Source organism: Triticum aestivum, chromosome 2A (genome assembly GCF_018294505.1).
Source record: "Triticum aestivum cultivar Chinese Spring chromosome 2A, IWGSC CS RefSeq v2.1, whole genome shotgun sequence".
In the NCBI taxonomy this organism is placed as follows: domain Eukaryota; kingdom Viridiplantae; phylum Streptophyta; class Magnoliopsida; order Poales; family Poaceae; genus Triticum; species Triticum aestivum.
The window spans coordinates 193,947,957-193,959,897 of record NC_057797.1 but is presented as its reverse complement, the minus strand read 5'-3'; positions in this window follow the sequence as shown (position 1 = coordinate 193,959,897).

Here is an 11,941-nt window from a genome sequence, read left to right as displayed (position 1 = left end):
TCCAGATATAAATGTTTTTCTCCACATATACCTGGTCAAACTTTTATGAGGTTTGACTTATTGCCATGCTATGCTCGTAGACGTGGTTTGGGTTTCAGAGTATCCATGACAGATGTGAGTTGTTAATTAATGGTTCAACTTAAGGTGGCAACTTTAATACACACCTGGGTGGATTGCTTATGGGCACCTAGGGTTATACCAGTGTTGTCCTAGGAGATCCCGGGGTTATACCGTGTGATCCTCCTATGGTCCGCCACCCAGGCTCAAAGAGATCATAAGATTATTCATGCTTGAAACTTCCGTGTGCAGCCACAAGCTATTGTGGGCTCTAGCATAGTTGAGTAGGTTGCATAACCTCTTCCAGTGGTAGACTAGCAGATGTAGGGGATGTAGGTTGGTACGGTCTACCCGGGGTTAGAGTTAATGCTTCTGAAAGACTATGTCTCAGTCATTCGTTTCTCAAACACCATGTAGTGCGAGAAATCCAATGGAGGAGATCGAGTCTTGTGGGGAAAAATGCGCAAACATCTGCAGAGTGTACAAACTAATCATGGTTAGCCGTGTCCCCGGTTATGGACATCTTGAGTATTTGGTTTTTGGATTATCATATGGATCTCATCACTTTAAATTAATTTGTTGTGTTGATAATTACTTTTAATTGGGATTGAGATGGGGGTAGCATTCTCAATGTTGTTTCAACTACCATGATAGTTAAATAAAATATATTCCTTTGTTGTAGGGAAATATTGGCTTTTCGCAAAAACATTGTAACCATAGAGCCTCCACTAGCCATATATGCATGTAGTGATAGCATTTATCTATTCTTTGCTCTACTGTGTTACTATGCCAGCATATTCCATGTGCTGACCTGTTTTCGGGCTGCAACGTATCATGTTGCAGACTTTTCAGATGATAAGTAAGGTGCCATAGGTCGGTTGTCATGCACTCAGCTATGCCATTGGAGTTGATGGACTCACTTTAACTTCCAAGTCTTATGTTGTTATCTTAATTAGATGGCCTTAAGCCATATTTATTGCAATAAGATCTCTTTTGAGACATTCGATGTAATAAGTGTGTGATAGTTACTCTGTTATAAATCCTTCGAGTACTGTGTGTGTCAGCATTACCGATCCAGGGATGACACTGAAGCATAGAGACTTGACCGTCTGAGGTCGGGTCGCTACAAGATGGTATCAGAGCACACGCTGAATGTAGGACATGACCACTAAGATGAGCCATAGATCACTCTTCTCTACTCATTTCTGACTCCTCTCCATTTTCTACTCTTTAGGATGGTGGACTCAAGGAACAAGTTTGCACAGCCGGATGAAGACACCCCGTTTGGACGACACTTGAAGGAAGTCACTAGGTACCTGAACATCGGAATACCAAGCTTCACCGGGACCTACACCGCCACACTACCAGAAGAGGAACGTTGGATGATTTGAGTTCAAGTTCCAGGAAGGACATTCACGCCAGTCACTGAGCCCATAGAGTTTTCCTTGATGCACCAACCTGGAGTCTAGGAAAGAGCATGGCAGCCCACATCGCCATGGGACGCATTGGCGAAGTTTACCACAAGGATCTTAAGGACACTATCTACCAGATATGTGGGCGCCGAGATGAGCAATGGGAGATGATCAGCAGCAGGAAGGACAGGTCCATTACAGCATTCATCTAGGAGTTAAATCATCACATACGTCGCCAGGAGAACCAGATGTGTGCAAGCATGATAGATTTGAATGTGATATGATATGATTGTGTTTGTCTCATGTGCATATGGGTAGTGCTTTCTCCTTAGACCTCATTCTATTCTAATCTCTTCCCTCTAAACCCATCAGATGCCTCCGAGACGTGACCCCGGATTTGTCTTCTCATCGGAGCTCACTCAGTTGATCCAGCAACAGAATGCCTTGATGCAGTTGTTAGTTCAGAACCAAGGCAACAACAACAACAACAACAATAACAACAACCCACCGCCACCACCTCCAGTTGACCACTTAGCCCGTTTTCTAAGGTTACAGCCGCCGATGTTTTCCAGTAGCACTGAGCCCATAGTTGTGGATGACAAGCTACACAGATTGGAAGGGAGTTAACCACTGCCGGTTACATAGATGCTAAGAAGGTGCATTTTTCCGCACACCAATTGGATGGACCCGTAGCCGCATGGTGGGAAAATTATAGAGCCACTTTTCCTATAGCCAATGTCACTTGGGAGCAGTTTCAGCAAGCTTTCCGCACATCCCATGTCTCAACTGGAGCTATGAGCATGAAGAAGTGTGAGTTTCGCAACTTACGCCAGGGGAATCGTACTGTAGCTCAGTACGTGGATGAGTTTAGTAAGTTATCTCGCTATGCCCCAGATGATGTGGCCACGGATGTCGCGAAGCAAGAGAAGTTTATGGAAGGGTTGAATAATGAGATGAGCATGCAGTTAATGGTGGCAACATTTAACAACTACGAGGAGTTGGTAGATAAGGCTCTTATGATTGAAGGGAAGCAACAGCAGATTGAGAGCCGCAAGAGGAAGTATGGACAAGGGAAGTACAATACATGAGCATCGCAGAAGCCTCGTTTTACCCCCGAACTCGGGAGGATACACCCATAATCATGGAGGCCACACTCACAATGGAGGAAATTCTCATAACCACAGTGGCCCAAAGAGTGGGAATGGGAATGGAGTGAGCAGCAATCAGAACCGCTCTAACCCAGCAACACCCGCCAAGAAGGACCAGAGTCACATTACCTGTTTCCAGTGCAGAAACACAGGGCACTACGCCAATGATTGTCCAGAGTTGAAGAACGGCAATGGTAATGGAAGTTCTGGGAAGAAGCCCAACCCTTTCAACAGGGGACAAGTGAACCACGTGAACGTGGAGGAGGTTGAAGAGAAGCCAGATGCAGTTATCGGTAAGTTTTTGGTTAAGTCATTTACCGCTCTCGTTCTTTTTGATACTGGTGCATCACATTCATACATTTCAAGGGCATTTGTGGACAAGTTTAAGTTACCCACCTTAGCCCTTAGGACACCCTTGCTAGTGAGCTCACCAGGTGCAGAGTATATGGCCAGCCGATGGTGCGACCGGTTACCCTTAACCATTGGCAGCCATGTTTTCCCCTCAGACCTAATAATTTTGGAATCCCAAGGATTGGATGTGATATTGGGGATGGATTGGTTATCGAAGTATGGAGGAAACATTGATTGCGCCAGTAGGTCAATTCTACTCACCACCCCGGAGGGAAAAAAGATTAAGTATGTATCCAGGCATACTCCTAAGAGTACTCACGTAAATTCTCTCACGGGACTTGTTTAGGAAGAAGTGCATATAGTGAAGGATTACCCTGATGTGTTTCCAGAGGAATTACCAGGCATGCAGATAGATCGTGATATTGAGTTTTTGATTGAGCTGTTGCCAGGCACCGGACCGATATCTAAGAGACCATACCGTATGCCCGCGAATGATCTAGAGGATATTAAGAAGTAGATCAAGGAGTTATTGGAGAAAGGTTACATTCAACGAAGTTCATCACCATGGGGAGCCCTAGTGCTCTTGGTTGAGAAGAAAGATAAGTCTCTGAGAATGGTTGTTGATTATCGGGCATTGAATGAAGTGACGATCAAGAACAAGTACCCACTGCCGATGATCAATGATTTGTTTGATCAGTTGCAAGGAGCTAAAGTGTTTTTGAAGATCGACCTGCGATCAGGATATCACCAGCTAAAAATCCGAGAACATGATATACCTAAGACATCCTTCACCACAAGGTACATGCTATATGAGTACATGGTTATGTCATTTGGATTGACTAATGCCCCTGCCTATTTCATGAGCATGATGAATAAGGTATTTATGGAGTTCTTGGATAAGTTTGTTGTGGTGTTTATTGATGATATTCTGGTATACTCGAAGAATGAAGAGGAGCACAAGGAGCATTTGCGTTTAGTTCTCAAGAAGCTCAGGGAACATCAGTTATACGCCAAGTTCAGCAAATGTGAGTTTTGGTTGAAGGAAGTTGGATTCCTTGGACATTTTATATCAGGAGAAGGTATAGCTGTAGACCCCACCAAGGTTAAGTCAGTCACTGAGTAGTTGACACCTACCTCAGTGGGAGAGATCCGCAGTTTTCTGGGACTCACGGGATATTATCGGAGATTCATTGAGAATTTCTCTAAGATTGCGAAGCCCATGACGGAGTTGTTGAAGAAGGACACTGAGTTCAAATGGACAGAAGAATGTGAGGCAAGTTTTCAGGAGTTGAAGAAACGTTTGACTACAGCCCCAGTGCTGATTCTGCCAGATATACGCAAGGATTTCCAAGTGTATTGCGACGCATCTCGCTTAGGACTTGGAGGTGTACTTATGCAAGATGGAAGAGTTGTTTCATATGCCTCACATCAACTTCGACCGCATGAGTTGAATTATGCCGCGCATGACTTGGAGTTAGCAGCTGTAGTGCATGCACTCAAGACCTGGAGACACTTTCTTATTGGAAATCATTGTGATGTGTACATGGATCATAAGAGTTTGAAGTACATTTTCACACAAAAGGAGTTGAATCTCAGGAAAAGGAGATGGTTGGAGCTTATAAAAGATTACGATATGAAGTTGCACTATCATCCAGGCAAGACCAATGTCGTAGCAGACGCTTTGAGCCGAAAGAGTTATGCCAATACCTTAGTAACAGGAGGTTTGCCAAAGGAGTTAGCAGAAGGTCTCAGGGAGCTTCGTTTGGAGATTGTTCCTAGAGGTTTAGTTGCAGCAATGGAAGTTCAGTCGACATTATTGGGAAATATTTGAGAAGCCCAGAAGGATGACAAAGAAATTGCCGAGATAAAAGAGTAGATGAGTGAAGGTAAAGCCAAAGGTTTTCGTGAGGATGAGCACGACACCTTGTGGTTTGAGGACCGTGTATATGTGCCCAATAATGCAGAGATCAGGAAGTTGATACTTCAGGAAGCTCATGAATTTCCATACTCGATACACCCCGGAAACACCAAGATGTATTTGGATTTAAGGAGCATTTCTGGTGGACTGGTATGAAGAAGGATATTGCTGAGTATGTAGCCGTATGTGATGCATGTCAGAGAGTGAAGGCAGAACATCAGAAGCCAGCAGGATTACTGCAGCCTATGCCGATACCCGAATGGAAGTGGGATAAGCTTGGCATGGATTTTATCATCAGATTACCCAGGACCCGATCAGGATATGATTCTATCTGGTTAGTAGTGGACCGTTTGACCAAAGTAGCTCACTTTATCCCAGTGAAAACCACCTATACAAGTGCGAAGTTGGCTAAGATATATATGACCAGGATCGTATGTCTGCATGGAGTTCTGAGGACCATCGTATCAGATAGAGGAACGCAGTTTACTTCAAAGTTTTGGCATCAGCTGCACCAGACTTTGGGTACCAGGCTAGAGTTCAGTACAGCCTTTCATCCGCAGACAGATGGACAGATCGAGAGAGTCAATCAGATTCTGGAGGGCATGTTGAGAGCCTGTGCGCTAGATTATGGATCTAGTTGGGACAACAACTTGCCCTACGTGGAGTTCTCATACAACAATAGTTACCAGGCCAGTTTGAAGATGGCACCGTTCGAAGCCCTGTATGGACGAAGGTGCAGGACACCATTAATGTGGGATGAAGTTGGAGACCGTCAGTTGTTTGGACCAGATTTGGTCAAAGAGTCAGAAGAGAAGGTTAAGCTGATTCGAGACAGACTGAAGGTAGCACAGTCCAGACAGAAGAGCTATGCAGACTCAAAACGCAAGGAGGTAGTCTATGAAGTCGAAGACAGAGCATATCTCCGTGTGTCACCGCTCCAAGGAGTTAAGCGATTTGGAGTCAAGGGAAAGTTAGCCCCGAGATTTGTAGGACCATACCGAGTTTTGGAACGTATGGGAGAGGTATCCTACAACTTGGAGTTACCCAAAGGACTATCAGGAGTTCATGATGTGTTTCACGTTTTCCAGTTGAAGAAGTGCCATGCAGAGATGGCCGATATCCCTCTAAGAGATACAGTGCCCCTGGAAGCAATTCAGTTGGATAGTGATTTGACATATGAAGAGAAACCAGTAAAGATTCTCGAGTTTGCCAGCCGAGTTACCCGCAACAAGGTTATTAAGTTTCACAAAGTTCAGTGGAGTCACCATACCGAGGATGAGGCCACCTGGGAACGAGAGGATGATCTACGCAAAGACCACCCACACCTATTTTCTAGCCAACCCGAATCTCGAGGGCGAGATTCATCTTAAGGGGGGTAGGTTTGTAACATCCCAAATTTTCAATTTGGAATGTTATACATAGATCATTCATGCATATCATATTTTACTGCATTTTTGCTTTGCGATCCTTGAAATTCTAAGCAAGTCAAGGACCCACGGAGAGAGTTGGGGATTTCATGTTTTTCATATTTGAATTTTATCAAATATCAAAACAAGGATCATTTTGGTTTTAATTATTTTCCTCTCTGAAAATATTTCTAATTAAAATATATGAGAGGAGATAATATGACTTCTCCAAAAATAAATGAAATATTAGAGGAAAAATATTAAAATCAAATAAGTAATTTTTATTTGGATTTTTGTTGCTATTTTATTTGAATTAAGAAAAAATATGTGCTTTTCAAAATTGCATTAGAGGCCCAAATAAATGTTCACTTTGTCCGCAATATTATTAGAGGACCGTGAAAATTTATTTCAGGATTTTTGGACTCCGTTTAGTATTTATTTTATTTATTTTCCGCGTCAGGATTTATAAAAAAAAATTCACTGACCTAACGGGCCGTGTCCGTCCAGGACACTGCGCCCGGAGGCCTTTATAAGCCGCCCAAGCCGGCCGCCCCGAGGCCCAAGCCGCGCCCCGCCCGCCAAACCCTAGCGCCGCCGCCGCCTCGATCCCAGAGCCGCGCCGCCGCTGCCAGCCTTCGCCGTCGCCGCGCCACCGCCTCGCGTCGCCGCCGCCGCTGACCCTGCTGCCGATGTCCGGTTTTTCTCGGAAAAAACCGCCGGTTTTTTCGAAACCCTAGATCTCGGTTTTTTTATTTAGATCGATTTTGTTCGGTTTTTCCTCGGTTTAGTTAAATAACGGACGTTCTTCCGTACGTTTGTTTTAACGAATGCTGTACCTTAGTTAGCCGTAGACAACGAACGTTCGTTCGTTAGCGTATTCATCTCGTTTTATTTTCCAGGGTTTTTCCGCGATTATTTTCGATCGCGATTTCTGCCCTAATCTTCGTTTTAGTTTATCTTTTCGCTCGTTTATCCAAATCGGGTGAAACAAGCGCCTAAATCTTCGTCTCAAAGCCCTCTTTTTGTTTAACCAACTTGAACAAGATTTTGGTACTGTAAAATTTGACTTTAGTCCAGATTAGTAATCGGATCTTGTTTCTTTCGTAGTTTGAGTTTCATTGCTCCGTTTGATTTGATTCTTTTTGCAAACCGGAGTTCTTCAGTTGAATTTTCTGGTTAGATCTCCTTATTCGAAGTTTTCCCCTTGCATCTTTGATTGATTGCTTCTGTATGCTATTGTTTGTTTGCGATAGAATTCCCGGAGTGCGAAGCGTGCTACTACGAGTCTTTAGGATTTGCAGATCGTCAGCAAGGCAAATAACACATTGATCATACTCTTTCATACCCAACTTTTATGCATTAGTTTCAACCCTCACACATTGCATGAGTAGGATGTCTTAACATGTGGGTCTGGGAAGTAGATGATGAGGTAGAACCTATTGCCCTGTTTATTATCAAACCCTTGGGAGTTACTTCTACGTTATGCTTATATTGCCATGCTATGCTCGTAGACTTGGTTTGGGTTTCAGAGTATCCATGACAGATGTGAGTTGTTAATTAATGGTTCAACTTAAGGTGGCAACTTTAATACACATCTGGGTGGATTTCTTGTGGGCACCTGGGGTTATACCAGTGTTGTCCTAGGAGATCCCGGGGTTATACCGTGTGATCCTCCTATGGTCAACCACCCAGGCTCAAAGGGATCATAATATTATTCATGCTTAAAACTTTCGTGTGTAGCCACAAGCTATTATGGGCTCTAACATAGTTGAGTAGGTTGCATGACCTCTTCTAGTGGTAGACTAGCAGATGTAGGAGATGTAGGTTGGTACGGTCTACCCGGGGTTAGAGTTAATGCTTTTGAAAGACTGCGTCTCAGTCATCCGTTTCTCAAACACCATGTAGTGCGAGAAATCCAATGGAGGAGATCGAGTCTTGTGGGGAAAAGCGTGCAAACCTCTGCAGAGTGTACAAACTAATGATTGTTAGTCATGTCCCCGGTTATGGACATATTGAGTATCTGGTTTTTGGATTATTATATGGATCTCATCACTTTAAATTAATTTGTTGGGTTGATAATTATTTTAATTGGGATTGAGATGGGGGTACCATTCTCAATGTTGTTTCAACTACCATGATAGTTAAATAAAATATATTCCTTTGTTGTAGGAAAAAATTGGCTTTTCGCAAAAACATTGTAACCATAGAGCCTCCACCAGCCATATATGCATGTAGTGATAGCATTTACTATGCCAGCATATTCCATGTGTTGGCCCATTTTTGGGCTGCAACGTATCATGTTGCAGACTTTTCAGACGGCGAGTAAGGTGCCATAGGTCGGTTGTCATGCACTCAGCTATGCCATTGGAGTTGATGGACTCACTTTATCTTCCAAGTCTTCCGTTGTTATCTTATTTAGATGGCCTTAAGCCATATTTATTGAAATAAGATCTCTTTTGAGACATTCGATGTAATAAGTGTGTGATTGCTACTCTGTTATAAATCCTTCGAGTAGTGTGTGTGTCAGCATTACCGATCCAGGGATGACACTAAAGCACAGAGACTTGACCGTCTGAGGTCGGGTCGCTACATTTGTCTCAACAATCCTCTCCAAGCTCTCCTGATTCTGAGTCAGGGTGGCCAAGCCCTTCTGAATCCTCAAAGTAGATTGGATCAGATATGCTAGCTGATCATGCTTGCTCTTCAGGAACACCTGAGATGCTTCCTCTACACTTGGTATCCTTGGAGCTTTCTCTGCCTTTGCTTTAGTTCCCTTCTCTTGTGCTTGTGCTGATGAAGGTTCATCCTCATTCATCACAACTGTGTTGTCTTCAAATTCAGGGTAGAGAGGTAGATGCTCCTTGTCCAACAAGTAAGTGCCTGTGCCCATCTTGGAGTTGATGAGCACCTGAATATGTGGATCATACCCACATGATCTCTTCTGGTCAGCAGTTGTCCTCTTGATTGTCTCTACAATCAGACTCATGACCTTGAATTTTTGAGGCACGTCAAATATTTGCAGCAAGTTGATGGAATGTCCCCTAATAATCTTGTGATCTCCAGACTTGGGTAGCATAGTATGCCTTAAGATGGTGTTGATAGTGGGTAGACCAGACAACAAATAGTGTACAAATCCAAGCTTGTGTGTCTCCAAAGCTTTATCAGGGATCACTTTGTACATGTTTGCCATAGAGTTGTGGTCTTTCTTCTTCTTGGCATACACATCTAAATCATCATCATGTTCCTCTGGGGCATTGATCAACTTGGCCCATTCTTCAACAGTTGATTGGTACCTCGTACCTTCAGACATCCATACTATCCTTCCATCTGGATAGAAATGAGGAGTGGAGTAAAATTGCATAACTAGCTCATCATTCCATTTGGTCAACTTTTGACCCACAAGCTCATCAACTCCACAAGCTTTGAAGTTGTCTTGTACACCTGGGAAGTGATCTTCATTTTCTTTGATGTATTCCCAATCAACCCATCTCATGTCATAGAAAATTGGCTTCTTGTCAAGCAGAATAGTCTCATAGAAGTCTTTGTTGTTCTTTTGTGTGGAACCTATAGTCAACAGCGGTTCTCCTCCTCGCAGTATAGGGATCAGACTATCTCCACAATCTCAGTCCTGCATCCTTCCTGATATTCATGTCCTCAGCCACAGGATGAGCATTATTGTGGTCTGGAATCTTGGGTTATAGTTTTATTAAAACATGGGCTTCATCATCTTCTTCTTCAACTTCAGGCACTGTGCCTTGTTCTTCTCTTCAGCTAGGATGTTTCTGGTGCTTCTCTTGGGCTTAGACTTGGTGGTTTGAGCAGTAGCTTTGGGAGCAGTTTTGGGCTTTGAAGTAGTAGCCCCTGATTTGATAGCTTCTCCCATAAGCTTTTGTGACTTGGGTGCTGGTGCAACATCCTCTTCCTCTTCTTCTGCTGGATCTTTAAACATGGAGGATCTCCCAAGGACTCTAGCAGTGGTCTTCTTGACCCTCTCCTTCCTTTTCTTTCCATCTCCAGCCTCTTTGGGTTCAAGAGTGAACTCCATAGTTTCTTGAGTGGAGGCTCTGGCCTTAGACATAGGAATCCTTTTTGCTGGTGCTTTCTTATGTAACCCTGGCTTGGTTGTTGCAGCTATGACATACTCTTTCTTTAACACCTTCTTCCTAGAGCTGACTTCCTCCTCGGTGGCCACATAGTCCTCATCTTCAGAATTTGAGGTTTTCTTCTTCCTTGACCTGGTGGCTGCCTTTGGCAAATTACTAGAAGTGCTCCTGCTCGTCTAACCTGTTCTGACTATCACTCAATTGCACTTGCTCTTCTAACCTTCTGACTATCACTCTGGTATGACATTCTGGCAAGCAAATTAATAGCAAACCCTGTGAATAGATATAGATGAGGTAGTGTGGATGAGCATCACAAAGTGCAGAGTTTTTGCAAAAGAAATGAGTCAAAAACTTAGTTTTAGTTCTCCACAGAAAGCATTTCGGAGCTACCGATTTGTTAAACTCGGTGATAACGAAGCAATTTTTGGAACCTAAACTAGTGAACTTGGTCAGAATGAGTCACAATTTGGTGGCACCAACACTGCTAGGGTTTCACAGAGAATCAAACTCGGTCACACCGATTTGCAATTTTCGGTCAGACCGAAAACGCATGTGCAATGGCCTAAGCCAAATCGGTGAGAATGATTTCTACAACTCGGTCGGTCCGAGATGAGTTCAGCGGAAACCTAACCCTAAATTTTAGATTCAAACCTAACCTAAAGGATGTTTACTGTGGACAGGTTGTTTTTACACGTGGTAAAGATCATCGCAAAGCAATGTGCTATGAATCGAGTAAGGAAATAGCACAAAGAGTCGAACCCATACCCTAGTTTGGCGGGAGTTCGCTACAGCGACAATGACAGAGCAGAATTCTATTGACGGCGATGGAAACCAGCGGTGGGAGGTTGCTGGCGGCGAGGAGACGATTCGAAGACCCGAGGAGGCAGAGCGGGACACACGCGCGGGCTGAGGAGTTTGAAGAAATTTCCAAAATCTCACCCGTGGGTTTATATATCCCGACCCTGTCGCTGTGACCGAGTGGAACAACTTGGTGGCACCGAGATGCAGAATCGCAAGCGGTTACTGCAACTCGGTGTGACCAAAAAGTTCAAATCGGTTGCACCGAGGTGGAAAACCTAGATCAACTTAGTGAACTCGGTGTGACCGAAGTGGATGACTCAGTCATATCGAAATGCACAAAGAGGTTTTGGAAGTTTAAGTCTATGACGAATCGGGGACTCCGAGTGCTCCTCACACAGAGTGGTTCGAATCTGACTTAATCAAACTTTGTGATGTAGCATCAATAGAGTTTGAGACGAGAAAAACATAGATAGCTAGAGGAGGTTCTTAGGCATTCTTGTCCATCCACTTGGCAAAAGATAAAACGCCAAACAACAAGTGGATGTCCTCGAATGAGTAAAATATGCAATCAACATACTCACACAATAAAATAGCAAATGAAATATGTGACAAAGCATTCACAAACACTCTAGCATCTATCAAGCAATTGGCGATGACTAGGTCATCTATATATGAGTATATTGACTGAGGATTCAAATGAGACCATTTGTTCGTAGGTCATACTCATTGTTTAAGCACAAGTGGG